Below are 22,755 nucleotides of genomic sequence, written 5' to 3' on the forward strand. Positions count from 1 at the left end.
TTTGAAGTAGATCCTGTCAGTTCTTGAATGGGTGATCCCTGCCAGGAACGTGAGAGCTTATGTGGAGTTTTGATTTAAGTTTGCGTGACATTGTCACGACGTTTCCTTTATTCTTCTCTACAACCTTTTGATATAGGTGTTTGTTTGCATTCCTATTTTATAGGTAAGGAAACTGAGGTCACAGAGCTAGCGATCACAGAGAAGGAACTGGAATGAGTCATATTCTATCCCAGGGTCCACTACACAATAGTTTGATTTTCAGAATTACATAGGAATTTTGTCTTTTATCATCTGAGTGTACCCATCTTCAGATCCTCACAAAACGAAAATCCTCAGTACGCATACATACTTCCAGTTGAGCAAACAAATGCTTTTCATTCACAATGGAAACCCAAACCTCACAAAATGAATTTGGTAATAGCTAATCCCTGTTTATGGGCAGCTGCCCAAACTGGTAAAACACACATAATGCACCTCGTTGTCACTGCACATTCACAATGCAGTGTGATTGCCGTGAAGGTGCATTATTATCCTCAGTCAATATGTCACCTAAATGTATGAATGCCATACAGTGTGGTATTTTGGAACACGATGTTAGGTTCCCTGATTGGAAATGTTCTTGAACTAAAATATCCTCCGTGACAAGCTTTTTTGTGGTTGTAAAAAAAGATCAGCATCTCACAGGTTACCTGATTTGCTAATTACTTAGAATTCAGATCAGGTATTTGTGGTGAAATTAGCATGCGATAACCATCCATTTTTGACAAGGGTTTCTGTTGGAAGAAAGGGATTAGCTGTAGGTGATAAACTGGTAAGAAAAAAAAATCGGAAGTACATTTTCAGGGTTAAATTTTATCTCTCAGGTTAAACGATGGTTTAATGTTTTAATGATGTTCAGCAAGGGTAGGTGGGTAAATAGCAGAGGCAAAGCTACTTCTTTATGAGGAGAGGCACATCTCAAGGGGGTGTGGCATTTCCTTCAACAAGGCTGATAACTGGGACTCTTGATGTGGGCTAAGTTACCCTCTTTCATTCTGTGTAGGAGGATCTATGATTATTTTCCAATTAACACAGGGTAGGAAGTTATTCTTAAATCAGAGTCTGATTTATCTATTTATATCTATCATTTATATCTACCTCTGTCTGTCTATATTTATATATGTTACCCCATGCTTGCAGTTTATTGAGGTATATTCATAAAATGACCAAGACTGAATCTGAGAAAAGATCCTACCACATCTTGCATGTGTACTTTCCTTGATATATCTGTCCTTGGTTAAAGGTGCCAATGTGAACACAAAATTCCCAATGTACTTTTCCTTTTGGACCTCCCCACTCCGTCCCTGCCTTCATCCTTTGAATCCCATAGAAGAAACCTCAGAATGACTCACTCCTGAAAAGGAACAGAGCCTTTTTATTCTCCAGAGTGCACAGTCTTTTATCAAATATTGTTTCAGCTGACACGACAGCTCCCGCAACAATCCAGACCGTGAACACAGTTTCTTAGCCGCCTTGGGTGTGTATTACCACATCTGCAGACTGGGGGAAATAATAGTACCTACCTTGGAGGAATGGATGAGCAGTAAATGAGTAGACACTTGCAAAGAATCTGGAAGAGTGGTTGGTATATAGCAAGTGCTCAAAAATTGTTCACGTTTGTTCAATAAAGGCAAAGATTGACAGCCACCTAGGAAGTAATGAGGTATGTAGCCATGTAGACATAAAGTAGGTTAAAAATAATATGCCTTTGACCAACACTAACCACCCTGGAGGAGGAATGACAAGTTAATATCCAATTAATGCTGTAGATTTCCCAACCCCCACCAGTTCTAGAAAGTTGAGAACCCGCAACTTGCAAAGACATCCTGGCTGATCTCCCATTGAGATGACACTTCTAGGGAGGAGAAGGCTGTCGGGCCTTCATTTAAGCCAAGTCAGATCAGCACGTATTTGCCGGTTGTCTGGAGGAATGGAAAACTCCACACTGTCACTTCAAGTACTCCAGGGATCACATCTGTCAGGATGGAATTGCTCATCCCACAATCTGTGGACAAGGATTTGGCGTCCAAGTCTGACATGTGACCGGCACTCCATTTGGGATAGTGGTCACAGCAAACCCTCTGGAAGGGAATTTGGTAAGTTTTCCAGCAAGTCAGTGTGCAGCTGGGGTTGGGCTTTGGCACGTCCTCTCGTGAATTGAACTGTGGCTTTCCATGCTCTCCAGGGTCTGGGATTTGGCTCCAGCTGAGGAACATACACATACTTCAGAGGCCTGATGCTGTTGCTGTCTTCAGCTCTGCATATTATGGAATTTTACTAATCTGGGTCTGAGGGATGGGTTGATGATCCCACTGCTGCATTTGTTTTCATCCCCCCTACCATGCACGCATTTAATGGTCATCTAATAACAGCCTACTGTGTGGCAGTCACGAAACTAGGGCCAGTCACTAGGCTAGATGTGAAGAGAATCAGATTCCTTTAAAACATACACACTAATGGGAGAGAGCTGCTTAAAATCAATGGCAAAGATTTTTCTCTTTGTCTTATCGGTGTGTGCCCAGGGCCATGTGTGCTAGCACATGGTGGGGAGGGCTGTCCCTTAAATCTTGGCTCCTGGAGAATAGTGGGGTAAGTGTTACACTAAAGCTGGGTACAAAGCGCTGTGAGGATCAAATGTACTGTATCTGTGTAGTGCAGATACCTAACTGCATCCAGTATTTTAAACTTTATAAATGTAGCCTCATATTCACTATATCACTTAGTTTACACAAATAACGCTTTAACCTTACAGGGTATTTTTTAAAAGTTTTATTTGTAGCTGAAACACAGAAGAGTTAACTTACCTCCCTAACATCACACAGCTCGTTGGGTGCCATGCCCAATACAGGGCTGTCTGGATCAAAGTTCCTTTTAATATTCATGATGCTGCCTATATTTATGCCAAAGGGCTATTTTTATTTCCCTAAGAGGTGTCAAAACTTAATGTTTCAGAGGATATAATCTATTTTCAATTGGCCCAAATACTTGGTTTTGGTCATTTGTTTTTTTCATCCCACAAACTTGTACTAAGTACCTACCATGTGCCAGGTACTACCTTCATTACGTATTCTGTTTCAGATTTACTACATGTACCATGCAGGATTGTTTGTCTTTCTGAAGCTTGGAAAAGGATAAATTATCCTCTACCTTGAAAATATATTGAGGATACCATTGTTTGGTTGATTTAGAAGGGACTGGAGGCACTGGCAGTACCCAAGTTCTTCAAGATGAACATCTTTCTCACCATTCATTATAAAAGATAGATAGTATTGGGCTGAATCTGCACTGGTCTTATTTTACAACCTGGAAAATCCTCTGCAAAGGCAAATCCTTGATATGGACCGGTACTAAGTCATAAAAGTGTGACTTTGACAAATCGATTAACTTCTTTTCACCTCAGATTTAACATCACCTATAACACGGGGGAGTCTGGAGAGGGCATAAAGTTTTAAGGGTCCGTTTCCAAGCCTTGGCTGTATTTCATCTCTATACCCTAAATGATGGCTCCGATAATACCGTAGCTTCCAGAACTTTCTCCTTCTCAGAGTGCTCCTACCTCCTAGGGTCTCAGGCTTCCTGTTTGCTTTTCACTCCCACAGATTCCTGCTGGGCTGTTCTCTGGCGCCATCTCTCCAGGTCTCTGGGGAACGTAATGGAGAGTTGCTGGGAAGCCTTGATGGAACTGGCTCTTCTAGGAGCGATTTTATGACTCATGGACTGTAGGGGTGCCGGCCTGTGGGGGCAGAAAGGAAACTGCTCTATTGCTTCTTTTCTGATTAAAAGAAGTAGCTCAAGAAACCGACTATCTCAGGCAGGCTCCTTTTCCACACTGTTGGACCATTTGCAAATATTATAAAACACACTTTTTTCTAGATTTTTAAATCTAGAATCATACTAAACATGGTAAGAGGAACAGATTTCAAAATACCTTAATACATGTCTTCTCACTTTTTCCTCTCTTGTTTTCCCCTCTTTTCCTCTGCTTTATGCTCTTAAAAAAAAAAAAAGAAGAAGAAGTGACAAGGAACTGGCTTCTCACCCACGAAAGAGTAGGAACAGTCCTTTGGCTTTTGAGTGGATCATGAGATTTTTTTTTTCTTCTGCAAAGTTTCAGGGAATGTCTTCCAGAAAAGTCATGCGCAAGGAGAGTGAATGGTTACAGCTGGACTAACACCCTGCCTGTTGGGTTCTGAGACGCCCACGGCATCTTCTCTGTATAATTGATCTTGTTTTCCAGAACACAAAGCCCGGAGTGCATGTGTGCACGTTCCTGTCTTGGCTGGGTTGAAACGCGGGGTCTCCTTCCACCTGGAATGTGGCAAGAAGGCTCTGGTTCTGAGGTGTCTGAATCCTTGGATCGGGGCCCGGTGATTCACCACCTTCGCTGTTTCTAAACACATCTTCAGCCTTTGTCAGGTTTCTTCTGTGGTTGGATAATTAATGTTATTGGAGGAAACGATGATTTTTTTTCCCCCACACAGCTGAAGATGACACAGAATTTGCCAGGCATCATACACAAGTGTGTTATTTTGTTTAATCTTTCCCATTTGATCAGCCTATGTTGCCTAATGGCCCAAGGAGTCTTCCAAAGAGCTTCCCATGCCTGCGGCCACAACTCCCCGAACAGCCAGGGTGTATTTAAAAAGGGAAAACCGAGTGGCTCTCCTAGCTTTGTTCATTAGCCTTCTCTTTTTCTCACACTAGTTTTTCCTTCTCAGAATGTAAACCCCTTTGGTGCCTTCTCTTGAGTTGGATTTGGCTGGTTTTGAGATTTAAGATCTATATGCCTGAAGTTATATTTCTTCTATCTTTATTTTTCAACTATAGGAAATCACCTTAATTTTATTTAGTATTTATTTGAAGGTTAATATAATTTTATTTTTAATTATTTTTGATGTGACATGCTGATAGTCATCTTTTTTCATTGATTTTTTGATAGGTAACACATAGTAATTACACATCTTTACGGGGTACAGTGTGATATCTTAAGGCGTATATACATTGTATAATGATCAAACCTGGATAATTACACGTCTGTCACTTTAAACATTTGTCATTTCTTTGTGGTGACAACAGTTAAAATCTTTTTGCTGTCCCGAAATATGCCAAGTGCCAGTCACATTGTTATTCATTACAGTCCCCATACTGTAAATAGAACTCCAGAACATCTTTGTCCTGTCTAACTGTGACTTTCTTTGAACATCTGGATCCAGGAAAGTGGTCACTGATCACTGCATTACTGATGTGCCCAAAGAAAGACTCCTTGCCCAGGGTCACCTCCCTTTCACAACGCGAGAGGCAGAACCACTGTTTTCCCCTTTCTCAGCCTACTCTCCACTCTTGAGCCAGCCGAGGGGGTCGGTGTGTATTTTCTGCCACAACTGCCATAATCACATTTCCATGTAGAACACACACTCACACTGAGGCAAAGACACAGTAGGTACCGTAGCTCTAAGGCCACCCTTTTCCTTTCCGCTTGAGGAAACATACCAGACTGCGGGGCTGGGAGAAGGACTTTACTGTGTGATAACCTTGAATCCCCTGTAATAGATGAAGTAAGGTTTAATTATTTCCAAACTTTAAAATTTGTGCTATTCTTAGCCACAAATGGCTCATGACCCATCTGGGGTGACAGGTCACATAGGTCTGTGACCTCTCTGTGACTGAGAATCACTTGTTTCCACTGCAGAGATATTTCCAAGGATCCCTTGCCCAGAAGCTCAGCTGGTAATGGCGTGCTGTGGCTCACAGTTTCTTAGTAATTGTATTTTTCACCTTGAAGGCCAGGGCATTAGAGGCTTGTGGGTCTGAGGGTTAGTGTGAACTGCTTGGTCTATCAGCAGTTGGCTGATGGTTTCAGGGAGGTCTGATATATAAATACGGAACCAGCCTACCTATGGGTCCTTCCTGTCTTGGCCTTTGCTTTTGTTTCCCTTTTCATCCCACGAAGAGGATATGCCAAGAAAAAGAATGTCAGTTGGAGACCCAAAGAGTAATGTTGTTGGTGGGGAGGAATGCCTTCAGAGTGAGCTGTGGATTTGGGAGGTGAAAACGTGAATTGGGTATGAGAAAAGGGGTAAGGTAAAGACCTGGTATTGGAAAGTGAAGGAGAAATGTAGAAAGGATTTGGCTAGGAAGTGTGGAATATAAGGGTTTGAGATTTACTAACCAAGCAGAACCACTTGCTTCATGTCTGTAAGCTGTGGGTACCCACTGCAGGCAAGGTGTGGAAATGGCTAAAAGTGGCTTGGCCTTACAAAATCTGCTTCATGATAGGAGATCAATAAATGCTAGCTAGCACGAATGATAATGGCTGTGTCCTGCTCTAGCCTGGGCCTCCATGTCATTGTGTGCCCTTGCATAACACTTTGCTCCTGAGGGTTCTTAGCAATTGAAGGAGGAGCTCATGCATGAAACCCACAATGCAGAATACACAAGGTCATTATTGATGCACGTAGCCATAGAGAAGAGTCATGGAGTTTTAGAGCCGGAAGAAAATTTACAGCTGGTCGTGCCCAAATCCCCTCATGCAAATCAATTAACAAAAATTATATAGCCAAACATTCAAGTCGATGCCCTGTAATTAGTAACTGGAGTTTGAGGTACTCAACAAGGTAATAAAGACCATTAACAGTCATTAGACCCACTGAGTCTTTCTGGCACTATGAGTGGGTTAGCAGCTGCTCACTGGATACAGCTGTTGAGAGGTAGAAAATACTGTTTTTCTGAGTGTGTTGGGTTCTGTCCAGCCTGTGCCAGTCACACCCCCATCTCCTTCCTTGGTAATTATTATTAGTAAAATTTCCTTCACTGGTTTTGGGGTTGGAGGAGGCTCCAAACATGGAGGGATAAACAATCCCACCCCACATAGGTATACATGGTGTAGGCTTCATCGAACTGGATATTTACTGAAGATGGGTTCATCTTGCCATTCCTCCAGGCTATGGGCAAACTCTTGAACATGGCATTGAGACCCAGCTCCTTGAGGCTCTAACCTGCCTTTCCAGAGTCCTCTCCTTCCAATCCCCACCCGGTGCTGCAGGCCCCAGGGCTTCCTGTGGGTGTCCAACCCTCTCTGTACTCTGATGACAGTTTTTCTGATGGGATTATCTATCAGGACACCTGTTCCCCCTTAGCTGACCTGGTACATGCCTACTCACCCTTCAAAGGCCAGTTCAATTGCGACTTGTCGTCCCCTAAAACATAAGGGACATTGATCACCCCTCTGTCCCCAGTGCTGTGTCCGTACCTCCATTAAAGCAGCTCTTTAGTGAGCTACATTTAAAGGAGCAGCAGCCTGTCCACAGGCCTTGTGCAGACCTCTATTATTCTATCGTGAGTTGCTTATTTATCTACAAGCATCTTAGGTTCTTGATTTTCTCCCAGCTTGACCTAAAGTCTGGCATGATATAGTTACCTAATAAATATCTTTGAGTCTGTGGATGAATGGATGGATGCGTAGAGAGATGTCCTAAAAAGCTGCTTTCCAGGCTTTATTTTTATCTAAATGTAAGCTCTATATGGGCAGAACGGTCTTTTGTTCACTAAATGCCCTGGCACCTAGAATGGTACTTAGCACACAAAAGGATTCAGTACATATTTGTTGAATGAATAAATGAAACACAGTGAATAATTTTTTCTAGATTTTAACTTAACTACATTTAACAATATAATATTTACATGTGATATATATAACATATATGATCATATAACATTTAAATATAAGTATATGATATTTAACTAAAAATATTACTTGTGCTCATAAACGCATTTGATTTAGAAGGAAATATCTATAAGATCTGTAATGATTCTTTTCCTCACAATGAATTTTTCATCTTCTTTGGGACTGCTTGCTATTCCACTTCCTTCTCGTAGCTTCTTTTCATTGATAGCTGGGCATGAACTCAACTATTTCTCCAGTTTAGGAGTTGGGGAAGCTTTAAAAAAATGTGAGCTTTAGGTGTTGACTTCAGCAAAATGTCCATTTAAAATATGTGTTTATAACATTTGCTTTTCTGCCACTGCCTTTCTGGGTTTATCATTCTCCACCAGGATGTTTGGTGGAATTTGTATTTGTTTGTTTTTTGTTTGTAGTTTGCATGTAGAGAAGCTGTTGAGCTGCGGAGAATGAAATCACACTGGAATTTTTCCCAAACTTCTCTGACTGACAGCCTGATGGAGAACAACGATTTTCCCCAACTCTGGAGCACAGTGGGCCCTCTTTGTGATATGGGCCTGGCAACTGGCAAGGCAAATGTTGTGCTAATAGTGAATGCAGGAAATGGAGGGAGGGCAGAATTTTTTCCCCCCATTGGCTTTGCCTTGCATCTATCATAGTACTTTTATCAAAAGTCTGCTTCCCTAGACCTTTAATAAATAGCTGCTGAATTTGAAGTACATGTTTGATAAGTTTCATATTCAAAAACTATGTTAGAGGTCAGATCTTTGAAACTTTTCATTTTACAGATAAAGACAATGGTGGCCAGAGAGGGGAATAGTTCAAGATGTTGCAGATCAACAGTAGCAAAATCACTGGTGTGCAGTTCTTATCCTGTGGAGCTTAACTTGCAGGATATTTGGATTGATATCATAAGATGACTTACAATGGGACACTCCGGTATTTCAAACCTATGGATGGGTTGCAGTATTTCTTATTTGCCTAGTAAGCATCATTTGGCACCCAAATATTATGGCTTGATAACGATTAGACATATCTTCCCGAAGAAAAGGAGAAGTCACTAAAGAACAAAGGGGAAAGTTTCATTTATTCACTCAGCCTATTTAAGGATTACATATTAAGGGTACGACATTGCACTTAATGTCTAGCGGAAGAGCACTGTATTCAGAACTTAGAGTTCAGGGTGTGGTCCTGCCTCCGTCGCGTAGCTTTGTATCTTATCCAACTTGGAGTTTGTTTGGTGTCTTTCGCGTAACATCAGGCTCGGATGACATCACTGAATACAAAAAGCTTTCATTTCATGTACTGTCAATTGGCATCAACTGCCTGTAGTGCTCTCTTGAAAAGAAATCTAAGGCCACATTTGGACACAAAGTAAAAGAATGCTATTCATGATCTATTGGTGATGTCTGCTCTGGACGATGGGTGGGAAGTTACAGGTAGTATGCAGCTTACCTACTATCCTGGGTCAGATAACCCATGAGGTTCCAATACCTGTATTCTCTTGCTCAATAAGGTGAGTCATTGCCTTCTACTAATTTAAAAGCTCTGCTGATACACATAGTTTAATTTAATTTTAAAAATGGAAGCACCAAAGAGCAGCTGATGCAATGTAATAATTACCAGTACCCACTTGTAAGTAGAGAAGTGGCAATTTGCCTCCCAGCCCATTTTTTTTTTCAGACCATTGCCTTGAACAGCACAAGAGAAAAGTATAGCTTCCCCTGGTCAAACTGCTTTCCGTATGTTTTAATGAGGAGTGTTAATCCAAATCCACAGGTAGAATTCTGCCTGAGTTACTATTTAGCCGAAATGAGTTTAGTCATCTATGCCTCATTTCAGTGAAAACCTTGAATCTTTAAATAAGTCACATGAAGTTTAAAAATATAAGCAAGAGCTTTTTTGTGTATTTTGGTCTAGGAGACAGATTTAACTCTAATTTGAAATTGTGTTTCATTAGGAATGTTTTCTTTTGACTATGGGTTTAAATTAAGGTTGTTATACATAATAGTGTTAGCATAGGGAGGGCTGAACAAGGCCATTAAATATAGACCAAATGTATGAGATTGTCTGCTTGTACGTATTATTTGTGATGTCCACGTGTTTGCAAATGATGGCGCTACAGTTCTTATTTTTAAATGGCACACCTTATTTTAAAGGATGGCAATTGATGCAGAGCTTTATAAGCCCAAAGTAGATCAACTGAAGGAAGCCAATAAATAATTGACATATGGTTTTCTAATAGTGTATTTTTTCTACCTCTAAGAAATGTGGGGGACCACCCCTTGTCATGTGTGGCTTATTGTTACACAGAACCATAGGCTGTTGAGTCATACAGTATCTCCAAAAACATAGCTTCCTACCATAAGCTTAAGAGTTAATTTATAAGAGGATGTTAGTCCTGTCTCTCCACATAGAAAGGAGTTTAACCATGTATAGCATTTCGAAGCTCTTTGAAAACCAATGGTATTGATCTTAAAAACCATATGACATTGGAGATGAAAAGAGCTGTGTTTGGTTCTTGCCTCCTGTTTCACTGTAAAGGTGAAGCTGTTTGCCAGTGGACGCAAAGCTTATGATCACACCAGGAATTCTTGACTCCCAGTCCAATATCTGTTCTTTCCTTAAGTAAGTAATAAAGACAATGGAAAACTGTTTGAAGTCACATGGCTATGAAAGACAAAATGGGACTCTTATCCAATTGATCTTCCAAGTTGATGCTTTGAAAGCTGTCCTTAAGTTTTTCTCCTCTGGGGTATCAGGATGTTTTATCATTATGATAATACCAAATACATAGCTCCTCCATAAAAGTGCTATCCCTTCTTTTATGGCTACCTGGAACTCCTGGCTGGAGTTCATATGGAATCTCAACAGTTCTACTCATCATGGGGTCAGGGTATTTTCTCCCTCCCTTCCTCATAGCCGAATTATGGCACATCACTCCTTTGCTGTAAGTTTCTTCAGATCCTCTCTAGAGGGAGATAGGAAAGACGATGAATACATAAAAAGGAAATGACTTAGAATAGTGTCTTCTTAGCAGCTGAGGTAACTTCTTTTCTAGTAGCTGTGGTGTGGTTCTTTTGATGAGAAACTTGTCTGATGAGTTTGTTGTAGAATAGAATGAGGTCCTTGAGTATCCGTGTTTTAAAATGAATTTTTTCTGTAGATGAAGAGGGATGAGAAAGACCAGAGATGGAGCTGCTAAGCACAGAGATAAGGAAAGAGACTCTGATGGGGACTCCCCTGCCATGGCTCCGAAGACCTTCAGTAACACAAACAATCACAATAGGTCTGGGGTTGTTGGATTTCTCATGGAAGCTGGCGAGGAGGCTGCCTTTTCTGTAGGAGACAGCACAGCAACAGAGTCAGCTGAATGGATGAAGTCTCCAACACCTGGCTCACATTTGATTATGTAAGCCACACCTCAGCATTTGGAATTCTGGAATGTAGCTTTTGTTTATTTGTAGAAGGCATCATTCAAGAAGAGACTGAGCACATTGTCTGATGTGAAGCCCCAACAGAGCTGCAAAGGTAGCCCCCTTTGTGGGTCTGTCTGTAGATGCAGCTGCCCGTCCCCTCTGCAGTCCACATGCTTTTCGGGCAGGGTGTGTGAGTGCCCTCTGGTCATCAGCTTTCAAAAAGAGTCACCTGGCTAGATGTCTGCCTCTATAAAAGGTCATTTAGGTTTCCTTTCTTCTCAGCCTAGTCAGGCTTCATGATCCCATTCTGATCTAATTTTAAGTTAACTGCTGAGGAGATTTATAAGAATTTCTTAATAATATTGAACATTTGGTTAGAGAATTATTTGCTCCACTTTTTAACCTGAATGAATTCCTCCCCACCCTATTTATGTTATTTTTTTTTTCAAGGAAGCGGTGGTTTAAATTAATTTGTTGATTATGTCTTTTATTGCTACTTGGTAGGAGTGGATCTACTGTTTCATGCTTTGGTTGTTTCCGGAGACTAGAGAGAGACTTTCTGATGGTAATTAGGGTGATGCCGTAACTCAGGTAAAAGATCCCTTTTGCTGCCTTTGCAGTCTTGTGGATCATTTAATATTTGGTAGAGTGAAACTATAGGCCAGAAGTCTAGTTCCATCTTCTGAATACTTCATTTGGATGTACTGTAGGCACCTGAATCCCGGCATCCAACTGACACGAAGTGGCGCTGGGACCATACCTCCTCTTCCATCCTGATACCCACCCACCCTCTGCCCACTTCCTGTTTCTCTTCCACTCTGAGACCAGCATCTCCTTCCACATCGTTGCCCTGGCCTGACCCTCAAAACCTCTTAGCCCCACATTGCTGTTGATGCCACTCAGATTCCATTGCCAGCGCCTTGGCTCATGCCTTCGGCATTGATGGATTGGTGTGACAGCCTCCTCACTGGTCTTCTTTGTCCTCTTCATGCCATTTTCCACCTGACTGCCAGAATGATCCTTCTGGAAGTAAAACAGCCTCTGTCACCCTTTGTTTCAAGTTCCCCAGTAGCTCTCCATAACCTTCCTGATAAAATGCCTATTTCATAAGGTGATTCTGAATGAAGTATCCTTGTTCCTGCCCTGACAACTTTCTGCCCGTTTCCTCTGCTTGATACACAGTGAGCAGGTTGGGCTTATACAATGAAGGAAGCAGGTATAAAACCTAAAGATTTCACACACATACAGACATACACACACTCACACGTGCATGTTCCTACTGACCATTAACCCTTCCTTTAGGATTGAGGTCATAGGTTGACTCCAGCCAGGACACTTGGGCTTAGAAATGTGAAGAGTGTCACCTGGTCAAGCAAGCCTCCTGTTTACATACCCATCTTCCTACACTCCTTTTCTAGCAGAAGAAGTTGCTGATGGCCAGCTCACTTTCTCCTCAAACAATTTCATCTTTTTTTTTTTCTGCTTCCAACCTGTCTTCTGCGAGGTTTGGAATCAGGATTTTGCCAGTCAGAATCAGTTAGCTTCTACCAAAGGCTGGAAGCTCTCATGTCCCTTGTTCAGTGTCCTGTTGCACCTGTCAGGTTACCCACCTCTCTCTTCCTGGAGGGCTGAGGAGGGAGGTTGAGCCTCACGGTGCCCAAGCAACATGGCTTCCAGCAGGAACTGAGGGAGCCAAGCTCAGTGGTACTGGCCTGGCACTAGAGAGAGCCAAAGTCACGGCTGCCTGGCATCTGAGCTCCTTTAATGCCCCTCTCCACCTTTCCGGTTCCCATGGGTGGTGGAAATGACCGAGGTGCTCTGTGATTCAAGGCATGGCTTGTGGTTGATGCATGCAAAGGTTCTGGGAAATAAAATAAGCCCGAAAATGGCCAGAATGCATGAGGCATCTGCCAAAATCAAACCTATTGTAATGTTTGGCCCGCTTGTTGCTCTCCAGCACTCAGGGGTGGCAGAGGAAATGGAATCCATTTAGTTCCCCCATGACTGCCCCCCACCACGAATAGCCTGAAGAGGGTTTTCTTGTGAAAGCGTCTGCTTCAACCTTCTGTTTCTGTCCCATGCTTTATTGTCTCCCCTCCTTGGCTGCTGCTATTTTACTGCCTCTACCCTGACAAAGCACCAGGTTTATTCTCTCACTCTGTGTGTCTGCCCACTTGGGTGTCTAACCAATGTATCAGCCTCAGCTAATACATTAGAATTTGAATAAATGTATAACAGCAGGTAGCAAGTGACTGGTGACAGGGTGACATATTGACTTAATATCTTGTGTAATGTGATATGAAGGATGTGCCTTTTGGTGTGTATTTTCATTTTAATTATTTTTTGTTGCTTTTCTTAGGCAGACACTTGTAGGCAGCTTTGAGTAATTGTCTGAAATCATTAACATGTTTATTAAATAAGGAAGCAGAGTGCATTATCTAGCGAATCAATTATGTAAATGCACAAAAAGCATAAGAAATTAGTCTTTAACTGTTGGCGAACTGCATCCATTTCTAAATTATAGATGAAAGTTGCTGTGCGTGTGTGTCTGTGTGTGTGTGTGTGTGTGTGTGTGTGTGTACCTGTATGTGTGTTGGGGGGAGGAAAGTATATTTAGATTCATTTCCCTTTCTTGGAGTTTTAAAGCAGCAACAATTCATCTGTGATTTTGTTTGGGAGGGGGCATTTCTGAGATACAGCAACTAGTAGGGATTTATGTAGATCCTTCATGTAGATGACAACAGATGGTCGGCAGTGAGAAACAGCAATTTCTATTGAAGGGTCTGGGCGAAGTGATAAACAGTGTCAGTGGAGCAGAAGCAATAGCATCTTTCCTTTGGATAACAGCTACACTATCTAGGGGGAAAATCCTCAACATGTTTCTAAACCAACCCATCATCATTCTGATTTCTTACAATTAAAATATTGTAAAGGGGATTTCTGCCATTGGCTTAAGTCTAATTTTTGGTGGCATTGGCTGTTTTCATTTGGGAAACAGTTGCATTGGATATTGGGAAACTCAAGCTACCTGCTGTCTCCTAACTCATTAGTTAAATACATTGTCCTGACATTCAAGAGACGCATCCTTCACTTTGTCTCCCTCTTGGTTTTTTGTCTCCCAACTTTGTGGGTCTCTTTTCTGTGGGATTCGTATAAGGCGCCCTAACATAGGTATCCAGGATATAGCCTGGAGTTTAGTGTTTGAAAGGAAAATGATGGTGCTGGGATACTTCCCCCTTCTCTTGGCTGAACATATTTCTCCTGATCCTTTTTCTGATGGCAATTCAAAGAAGAAGACTGAGGCAGAGATTCCACCTACTTTGAATTCTCTTTTAGCAAAAGGGTTATGAGTGGCTTAAAGTATATTCAGAAGGAGGTAACCGAAAGATGAACGCTGGCATTCTAGGACTATGTGAAATTTTAGCTTTCTGGGCTACAGAAAGACATTTGCCTGTGACTGTTTTTCAGTCTTTTCTTCTTTATAATGGAAATCATACCACTTAAATTGAGGTTACCAGTGGTTGCTTACAAAATGTTTTGGAAGCCAAAAGGAAAATACTCTGGGAGGTGGGAGTGTGTTGGAGAAGACAGTACACATCTAGATGTAGCCTGGACTCCCCCACTTTCAGTTGTATGACAGAGCACTGGTCACTTAGCCTGTGTGCATTTTGTGTCTGTAAATTGGGAATGATAAGATGTAACTTGAAGGATTTTTGGATTACATTAGATCATGTATTAAAGTGCCTATTAGTCTAGTAGGCATGTGGTAGTATATCTGTAGCTGAGTTCCCTTTCCAAAAGTGTTCAGAACTGCCAGGGTTTGAGTTGAATTGGTATAATTTGCTATGCATATGATAAATACATCTAGATTTTAAAAATCTTTATACAGATTCTCTGTAGAGAGATGTTTATGATATTAAGGATAAGAGAATCTAGAAGATATTTGAGCTATAGCAGTATGGAAGAAAAAGAAGCTTCTTTTACTTAGAGGCATATACCATCAAGATATCTTTATAGATAGGTATCTCAATTTTATGTACAGATTTCCTTTTTAACCATTAATATTTTTTAAAATAACACATTTACAGGATAAAAATTCAATATACTGTAAAAGGATATATAGCAAAACTTATGTCTCCTATTCTCCTTTCACCTCCAGACATACTCCCCGAAAGTAGCCACTGTGAATAGCTTCAGCGCATATTTTGGATATACTTGTGAATCTGTCTATGGGAACAATTCCTGGAAGTATATTGCCAGGTCAAAGGGTGTGTGTACTTTCCCTTTAGAAAGATCTGCCAGATTGTCCTCCAGGAGACCTTAGAGTTTCACCTTCCACTCAACAGCATTAAGAATGTCAGTGTTAATAACTCTGTTGGCAACCCTGTTATCTTTGCTTATCTGATAAGAGAGATGATACCTGTTCTGATTTACGTTTTGTTAGTCATGAATGCAGTGAGCATCTTTTTGTGTATTGACTAGCCATCATTTGCTTTTTTGTTTCTATGAACTGACTCCTACTAACAGTAGTGGAAGCTGTGCTGAGCTGCCCAGATCCCTCTGCAGGAACCAAGTTCTCAGTCCTTCAGCTGCGGTGCATGTGGGCAGCAGAAAGAACTCAGCCTTCCACCCCCTTCTTCATTTGCTTCAGCTGAACACAGTCCCCTGGCAAAGTCAGGCCGCTTTCCTCAGAATACTCTACATCCAAAAACTAAAAGGCTCAGCTCCTATTTTACCAGTTTGGAACAACTCTGAATGGCCATCCCAGCTCCAGCTGCCTGTGGAACCAGCTGAGGTCTTTGTCGCAATTTCATCACTGCCTAACTTCTCTGACCAGTCCTGGTTCCTTTCCTTCCTCTGTGGGTTCTGGTCCTGAGAATACTCCCCAATAAACCTGCGCATGACTCTCCACCTCCTAAATCTGCTTCCCAAAGAGCCCAGTGGAGGACAATAACCGTACCCATTTTACACAGGGTTCTTGTTCTTTCCTTAATGATTTGAAGGGATTCTGTTTTGGAGAATTTAGCCTTTTATCTAACATATTAGTTGCAGACACTTTTACCTCTTTGTCATTTGGTTTTTACTTTGTTGTTGGTTTTCTTTGCCTTCCAGAAGTTCCGAATGCTGATGTAAATTTCTCAGTTTTTTCTCTTTTCTCTTTTGATTTACAGCATTTGGGTTTTTCCCTTGCCTAATAGAGCCTCCTTTATGCTAAGATGATTGTTTTTCTAATGTTCCTTTGTTTCCTCTAAGATCTTTATTTTTGACATTTAAAGATTTGAGCCACCTGGGATTTATTTTTATGTAAGACCTTAGAATGGAATCAGCATTATTTTCTCCCTGGTAACTGGCCAATTATACCAACATATTTATTAGACAACCCACCATTTTCCTATATTTGAAATGTCAACTTTATTACGTAACAAATATTTCTATGTGTATCATGCCTATTTCTGAACTGTTTTTCTTTTTTTTTTTTTTTTGCCTTGGAATACTATTGGTTTGCTAATAACAAACTGTTCTAATTCCTTAGCTTTATAGTATGTTTTAATAGCCAGTAGAGTTAATAACCTTTCATTTCAGAATTTTCCTGGCAATTCTCACAGGTTAATTTTTATGTGCAATTTAGAATTAATGTTCTGATTTTCAAAATACTCTTTTTGGCATTTTTATTGGATTCACGTTAAATTTAGGGGAGAATAACATCTTTGCAATGAGTCTTTCTATCAAATACAAAATGTGTCTTTCCATTAATTTGCCAACTTATACGTCTCTCTGTAGGATTGAAAGTATTTTTCTTGTGAAATCTATACTTTTCTAAATTTGTTTTTTTTTTTTAATGTATGCCCTTTTTTGCTCTTAAAAATGGTACCTTTCTTCTGTATATTTAATTGGCTTTTGTTTATCTAAGCTATTTCTGTGTACTGGCTTTATAAACATCTACCTTTTCTCTTAATGTATCCATTTATTTTCAGTTGATCCTCTTTGATGTTCTAGGTATGTACATGTATGATCTGCAAAAATAATAAATTTGTCTATTTCTAATTTTTATTATTCATGACTTTCTCCTCATTGCACTAGTACTAATTGGAAAGTGTAAAATTATAGGGTACTTGCAGTGACCATTCTTGTCTTAATAGGGATGCGTCTTAGGAATCACTTAGTATGATTTGGGCTTTTGAGCAGATACATTTATATCTATATCTCTCTTTCCCATATCAAAAATATTCATAGATTTCTATTTTATTAAGGGCCTCTCAAATCAGAATGGATTTTGATTTTGTCACATGCTTTTTTAGCACCGTGAAGATGAGTATAGGATCTTTCTGCTACAATGTATTGATATTATGAATTACAGAGGTAAAAGTTCTGTTCTTGAATGATCCTAGTATCCACAATAAGCCCTATTTGGTTGTGATATCTTATTCTATTACTGCACTGGTAGATGCTGTCTGGTAATGTTTGAGTTCATATTTTTACATCATTATTTATAAGTTAGAGTGATCTGACTTTTCTTTTTGGGTTATTTTTGTCAGGTTCAAAATTAGTGTTAGAGCTGTTTTGGAAAAATAACTTAAAAGTTTTCTTTCCTGAAAACATATTTAAATATTTTAATGGAAATCAGCATGAAGCAGCTTATCTGTTAATGTCTTTGTCAGTGCTTCCCTAAATATGTCTTTTTAGAGGAATATATTTGATGGCTTATAGTTAATAATTGTCAAGATGGAACTGTCTTATCCAAGATGGAAAAGGAAGATGAAGGGGCTAATAGGTATCTTCCTGAGGAATTGGGAGATGCCAGAGGAGCTTGGAAATGTGCCAGCAAGTGCTAAGAGGAGGTGGGGAGCTAGAGAATTCACCTGAAACATACTGAGAATTCATAGAAAAATCTTTGAGATATTCAGGGTAACAACAACAATTAAATATATACTCTTTATATTCAGGGCAAAACAACAATAAAAAAAGGTCTATGTTGCATGTAGTCTGAAATTAAGACTCTTTCTATTATATTCAGAGAGTTCTCTTCTGACAAAATGTGAAAGGGGCAAATGCTATCTTAGGTCCTTCTCTTCCCTTCTTTGTATTTTGTTCAGAGGACCTCCCCTTTTCCACTTAGCCCAGGATCCACCTGGGAGCACTCACCTGCTCGGGCATCAGGCTCTCTTTCCCACACCTGAACCTACCCTGAGTGAGGCAGCTCTTTGCTAATGAGGAGTTAGTCCAATCCAAGCTCACGTGAAGGTTTGTTGCTGTGCCTCCTGCAGTTGACCTGTTTGTATTTTGCAGGGTGATTTGAGGGTATTTAAACTCTAAGCAGTAGGTAGGGGCCTGCCAGGCAGGCTTGCAGGACCTATGTGCCTGATAAAGCCACACTCCCCATTTCTCTTTCTGGCTGTTCTGGGTAGGGTCAATCTCGTCCTTATGAAATCAAGCCATAGTACTATTTGATTCAGCCTCAGCAGTCTTATATCTCTGAAGCTGTTGACGCCTTTTCTAAAGTCGTTCTGAGGTTTCTTTTCCAATAGATTTCTAAAAAAAATTTTTAAGTGCGTTATTTTGGTTTCCTTTTTCCCTCTTTCTCATGCTGGTCAGTGGGATATCATTTTGCCACTTTTCTAGATTTTATTTTGCTCTCTGGGTGTCTCTCTGCTCGTCCTAAGAAATCGTGTTGGATTTATAACAGGGAAAAAGATTACATAACATGTGTAGTGACTTAAAATCATTCTAGCCACAAATTGTTCTGATAAATACTTCATTCCAAATTCTGCATTGATTATAAGCTTAACTGATGATGAAAAATTTATTCCCAGTAACATAGATTGAAGAACATAATGCATAAGATAAATCTATGGATGTTGCATTAACCTCAGAAGTCAATATTGCACCTCTTTATAAAGTCTATAAATATATCTCTGAAATATGAATACAGTGTTTTGAAATGTAGACGGAACTCCTTGATCAGTTTTTGGCTTTAAATATAAAGAGGATTTTTTGGGTCCAATTTACACTTTTCCGTTGTGATACTAACAGATAAGGGTACTGCAAATAGAATGGAAGTTGGTAGGATTTAGGGTTCTGAAAGGAGGTTTCTTGTGTGAAAAACAGCTTTTCTTGACAAGCTGCTTGTCAAGGTTTTCAACAGCCTCTCTTTTCATTTATTTATTTGGTTTGAGGGAGTTAGGAAGGTGTTTGGTGTATTTTGTGCTGGCAGCTCACATGTCAACACAAGACTAAAAATATACCCCAAATATGAATATACAGTAGGTTCTTCTTCTCCCCACCCCCCTGCTAGAGTAACAGTGTTAGAGCCCAGGCAAAGGGCTGACTCCTTACAGAACTGCTGTAAGGTCAGCTCTGTGTCTCTGCTGTGAGGTTGTTTTTTTTTTTTCTCTCCCATCCGTAGCTTCACATTGCTATTACTTGCTGAGGTTTTGGGGTCCCCTTGTAGATCTCTAGCTCACTAGTGCCTCCCAGAGGGATCAGATCATACCTTATCACTTCTGTCTGCCATTGGAACATATCTTTCCTGGTTCCATTGCTCTGTATCAGGCATTGTTTGGGAGTTCAAGCAGATAACCATTAAAAAGTGAGGAAGACCGTAATCGCAGCACTTTGGGAGGCCGAGGCGAGCAGATCACGAGGTCAAGAGATCGAGACCATCCTGGCCAACATGGTGAAACCCCGTCTCTACTAAAAATACAAAAAATAGCTGGGCATGGTGGCACGTGCCTGTGGTCCCAGCTACTCGGGAGGCTGAGGCGGAAGAATCGCTTGAACCCGGGAGGCGGAGGTTGCAGTGAGCTGAGATTGCGCCACTGCACTCCAGCCTGGCAATAGAGCAAGACTCCGTCTCAAAAATAAATAAATAAATAAAAAGTGAGGAAGAGGTCAGGCATGGTGGCTCATGCCTGTAATCCCAGCGCTTTGGGAGGCTAAGGCAGGTGGTGGATCACTAGGTCAAGAGATTGAGACCATCCTGGCTGACGTGGTGAAACCCCGTCTCTACTAAAAATACAAAAATTAGCCAGGTGTGGTGGTGCATGCCCCTAGTCCCAGCTCCTCGGGAGGCGTGAGGTGGGAGAATCGCTTGAACCCAGGAGGTGGAGGTTGCAGTGAGCCGAGATCGTGCCACTGCACTCCAGCCTGGAGACACAATGAGACTTTGTCTCAAAAAAAAAAAAAAAAAAAAAGTGAGAAAGAGGTCATAGGTCATATCTGGGTGGGAACATCATAGAGTTTCTGTTGAAGGAGATGGCGTTTAAACTAGGTCTTTAAGGACGAGTAGAATTTTGCCTGGGGTAATTGATCAAGCACACCAACAGGTGCTGGTATGTTAAGTATCCCTATCAGGCAACATAATTCCTTAACCTACTTTAAAAGCACCTGTATCCAGAGCTCTTAATGGAATCATAGTATTGCTGAAAATTTTAGGTAGCGTGATGGGCTTTCTGCCTGTACATAAGGCAAGTGAAGACAGAACGAACTTTTCTTCCTCTGTCTTTGCATTTTTGGAAGTGAGCAGACACTGGTAAAATGAGACCATTGACATGTTGAAGAGAAAATTTTCTCTCTCAAAAAATAAGTTCAACATTGTACATTCAGTGTACTGTGAATGTATATGCACACCAGTGGTTACATTTATAGCAGTACAACTGAGAATGTGCAAATGAAGTCTGAGAAGTGCCAAATGGTGTCCTCCAGCATCACAGAACTTTTCTGGTGTGAGAGGAACTTCCAATCAGGTAACCATTCCTTTCAATCCCATTTATTTAACCGTATTTTTAAAGGAAACCTAGGACAAGGGGCTAGAATTTTGAGAAATCAAAGCTACAGGCTTTTAGGGGTGGGCGTCTTTTTATTTTTCTTCTTGCGATTTAATTTTGGGTTCTTTTCTCTTACCAGATCTTAAACTCACTGTCTCTCTGGCCCTGGTGCCAGCCACGGAGGCAGGAGTGGTTGACTCTATTTCATTAAGAGGTTGGTAAGCCAACAGTTCTCCGGAAGCTCTTCCTGCAGAATTGAGCTCATCAGCTTCTCTGAAGTGCTCTGCTCCCCAAAGTGAGAACAAAGTCCCTTAAACCCATAGAAGTACTGTTGGGCTGCCAGTTTAGGTGGCCTCCGGTTTAACTTGGTCACATTTTGTCACCTGCAAATCCAAAAGTTGATGTATTAAGACTCATCCTCTTTTGTTATGTCTCAGTCTGCTTGTAAATTTTATTCCTTCATTACTTTGTTGGTTTATTTTTGTTTTCTAAGCAAGTAAGCAAGACTTGGGGTCTTTCTGGGCCAAATGTCCTGATTCTTCTAATCTATTTAGACCAGTGTTTACCAGACGGTGCTCCTGGGAACTCTGAAGATGGATAAAGTAGCTGTAGTTGTTCTGTGGAAAGTAGTTCTGTGGTCAGTTTAGTTTGGGGAGCACTGCCTGCTCTGTCACCCCCATGTTGCTTCTCAGTGGATATTAGCGTATTAAAGATGGAGAATTTTTCAGTTTAAAAGGAAGAGGTTTAATTTTTTAAATTTTATTCCATGCAGTGTCCCTGTTTGAGCATTTATCTCTGTTTAGGCCAGCATTTGCAGAACATTTGTTTTTGCGTAGAATGGCTTTTTTCCCCCTCAGAGCACCTCTTGGTGTTCCCAGGGGCACCGATGTTCCACGGAATGCAGCCTACACTGTGCAGGAAAAGGCCCTCCCTGTATCTCTAGGAGCTTCTCTACATGTGGCTCACAAGCTTTTCGCTGGGGGTAGCAGTTTGATCTAGGGGCCTGGAGGGACTTGGATTTCTTGCTATATAAAGGCTCACACAATTTTGTCAAAGGGCAGCCAAAGATCGGTGCTTAAAACAGGCCAGCACTGCAACTTGCGCATTTTCAGAGTGGTCTTTGTAACCCCCGGGGTGTAATGACGGCCAACCTGAAGCACTTAGGTTTTTATATTGTATGAAGTCTGCTCTCTGAATATTTTTGTTCATACATCATTCAGCATACACGAAACCATCTAGCTCCCATCCCACATCTACGTGAGTCACTTTTTTAAAGTACTTCTTTTTTGAAAAGTGTCTCATGCTCATAGATAATTAGAGAGAAAAAAAAACAAGTAAAAATAAATCATGTTGTTTAATTTAAAAACCCAAATGAATCTTAAGAACCAAATACATATGTTTCTCACTTTCTTGGATTACCAAGAACTACCACCTTTGTTCTGATCCTATTCCAAGCATGTGAGTTAGTGTTTTTTTGCCATAAAAATGAATGATATGGAAACAGCATGTCAAAATAGAGGTGATACTGTTTTTATTCTTCCCAAATGACTCAATATAAAGAAAGCGTGGAAAGTCTCTGGAAACCATATGCTTTAGATTAATGGCCCCCTGTATGTCTCTTTCCAGGGTAATTATGTTTTCCTGATGGACAATAACTTTCTAATTTATATGTTCCTCTATCAAGACTGTTACCCGGGAAATGGGATGTTTGAAGTTATTCGTTATTGTTGAGTGAATTTACCAATTGTGTGATAGCTATATCAGAATTGGTAACCTGTTATTACCTATTATTTCATCATTAAATGTAATGCATAAAATGTGTAATTTCATAGCTGTCCATTACTGTGTTAATTTA

The 22,755-nt window shown here is 40.7% G+C and overlaps 1 protein-coding gene and 1 long non-coding RNA gene across 2 annotated transcripts in view; both read left to right on the forward strand.

The window, feature by feature from the left end:
• Positions 1 to 22,755, forward strand: part of RORA (RAR related orphan receptor A) — a 737,001-nt gene that overhangs the window by 69,723 nt on the left and 644,523 nt on the right. The gene's annotated exons all lie outside the window — the stretch shown is intronic.
• Positions 21,496 to 22,755, forward strand: part of LOC116564535 — a 28,703-nt gene continuing 27,443 nt past the window's right edge. Inside the window, exons 1-2 of the long non-coding RNA XR_004274950.1 lie at positions 21,496 to 21,508; positions 22,015 to 22,022. This is a non-coding gene — a long non-coding RNA (uncharacterized LOC116564535). The remainder of the gene's footprint in view (positions 21,509 to 22,014; positions 22,023 to 22,755) is intronic.

The sequence above is a fragment of the Sapajus apella genome, unplaced genomic scaffold (genome assembly GCF_009761245.1).
Source record: "Sapajus apella isolate SASKATOON/1434 unplaced genomic scaffold, GSC_monkey_1.0 scaffold37, whole genome shotgun sequence".
Lineage (NCBI taxonomy): Eukaryota > Metazoa > Chordata > Mammalia > Primates > Cebidae > Sapajus > Sapajus apella.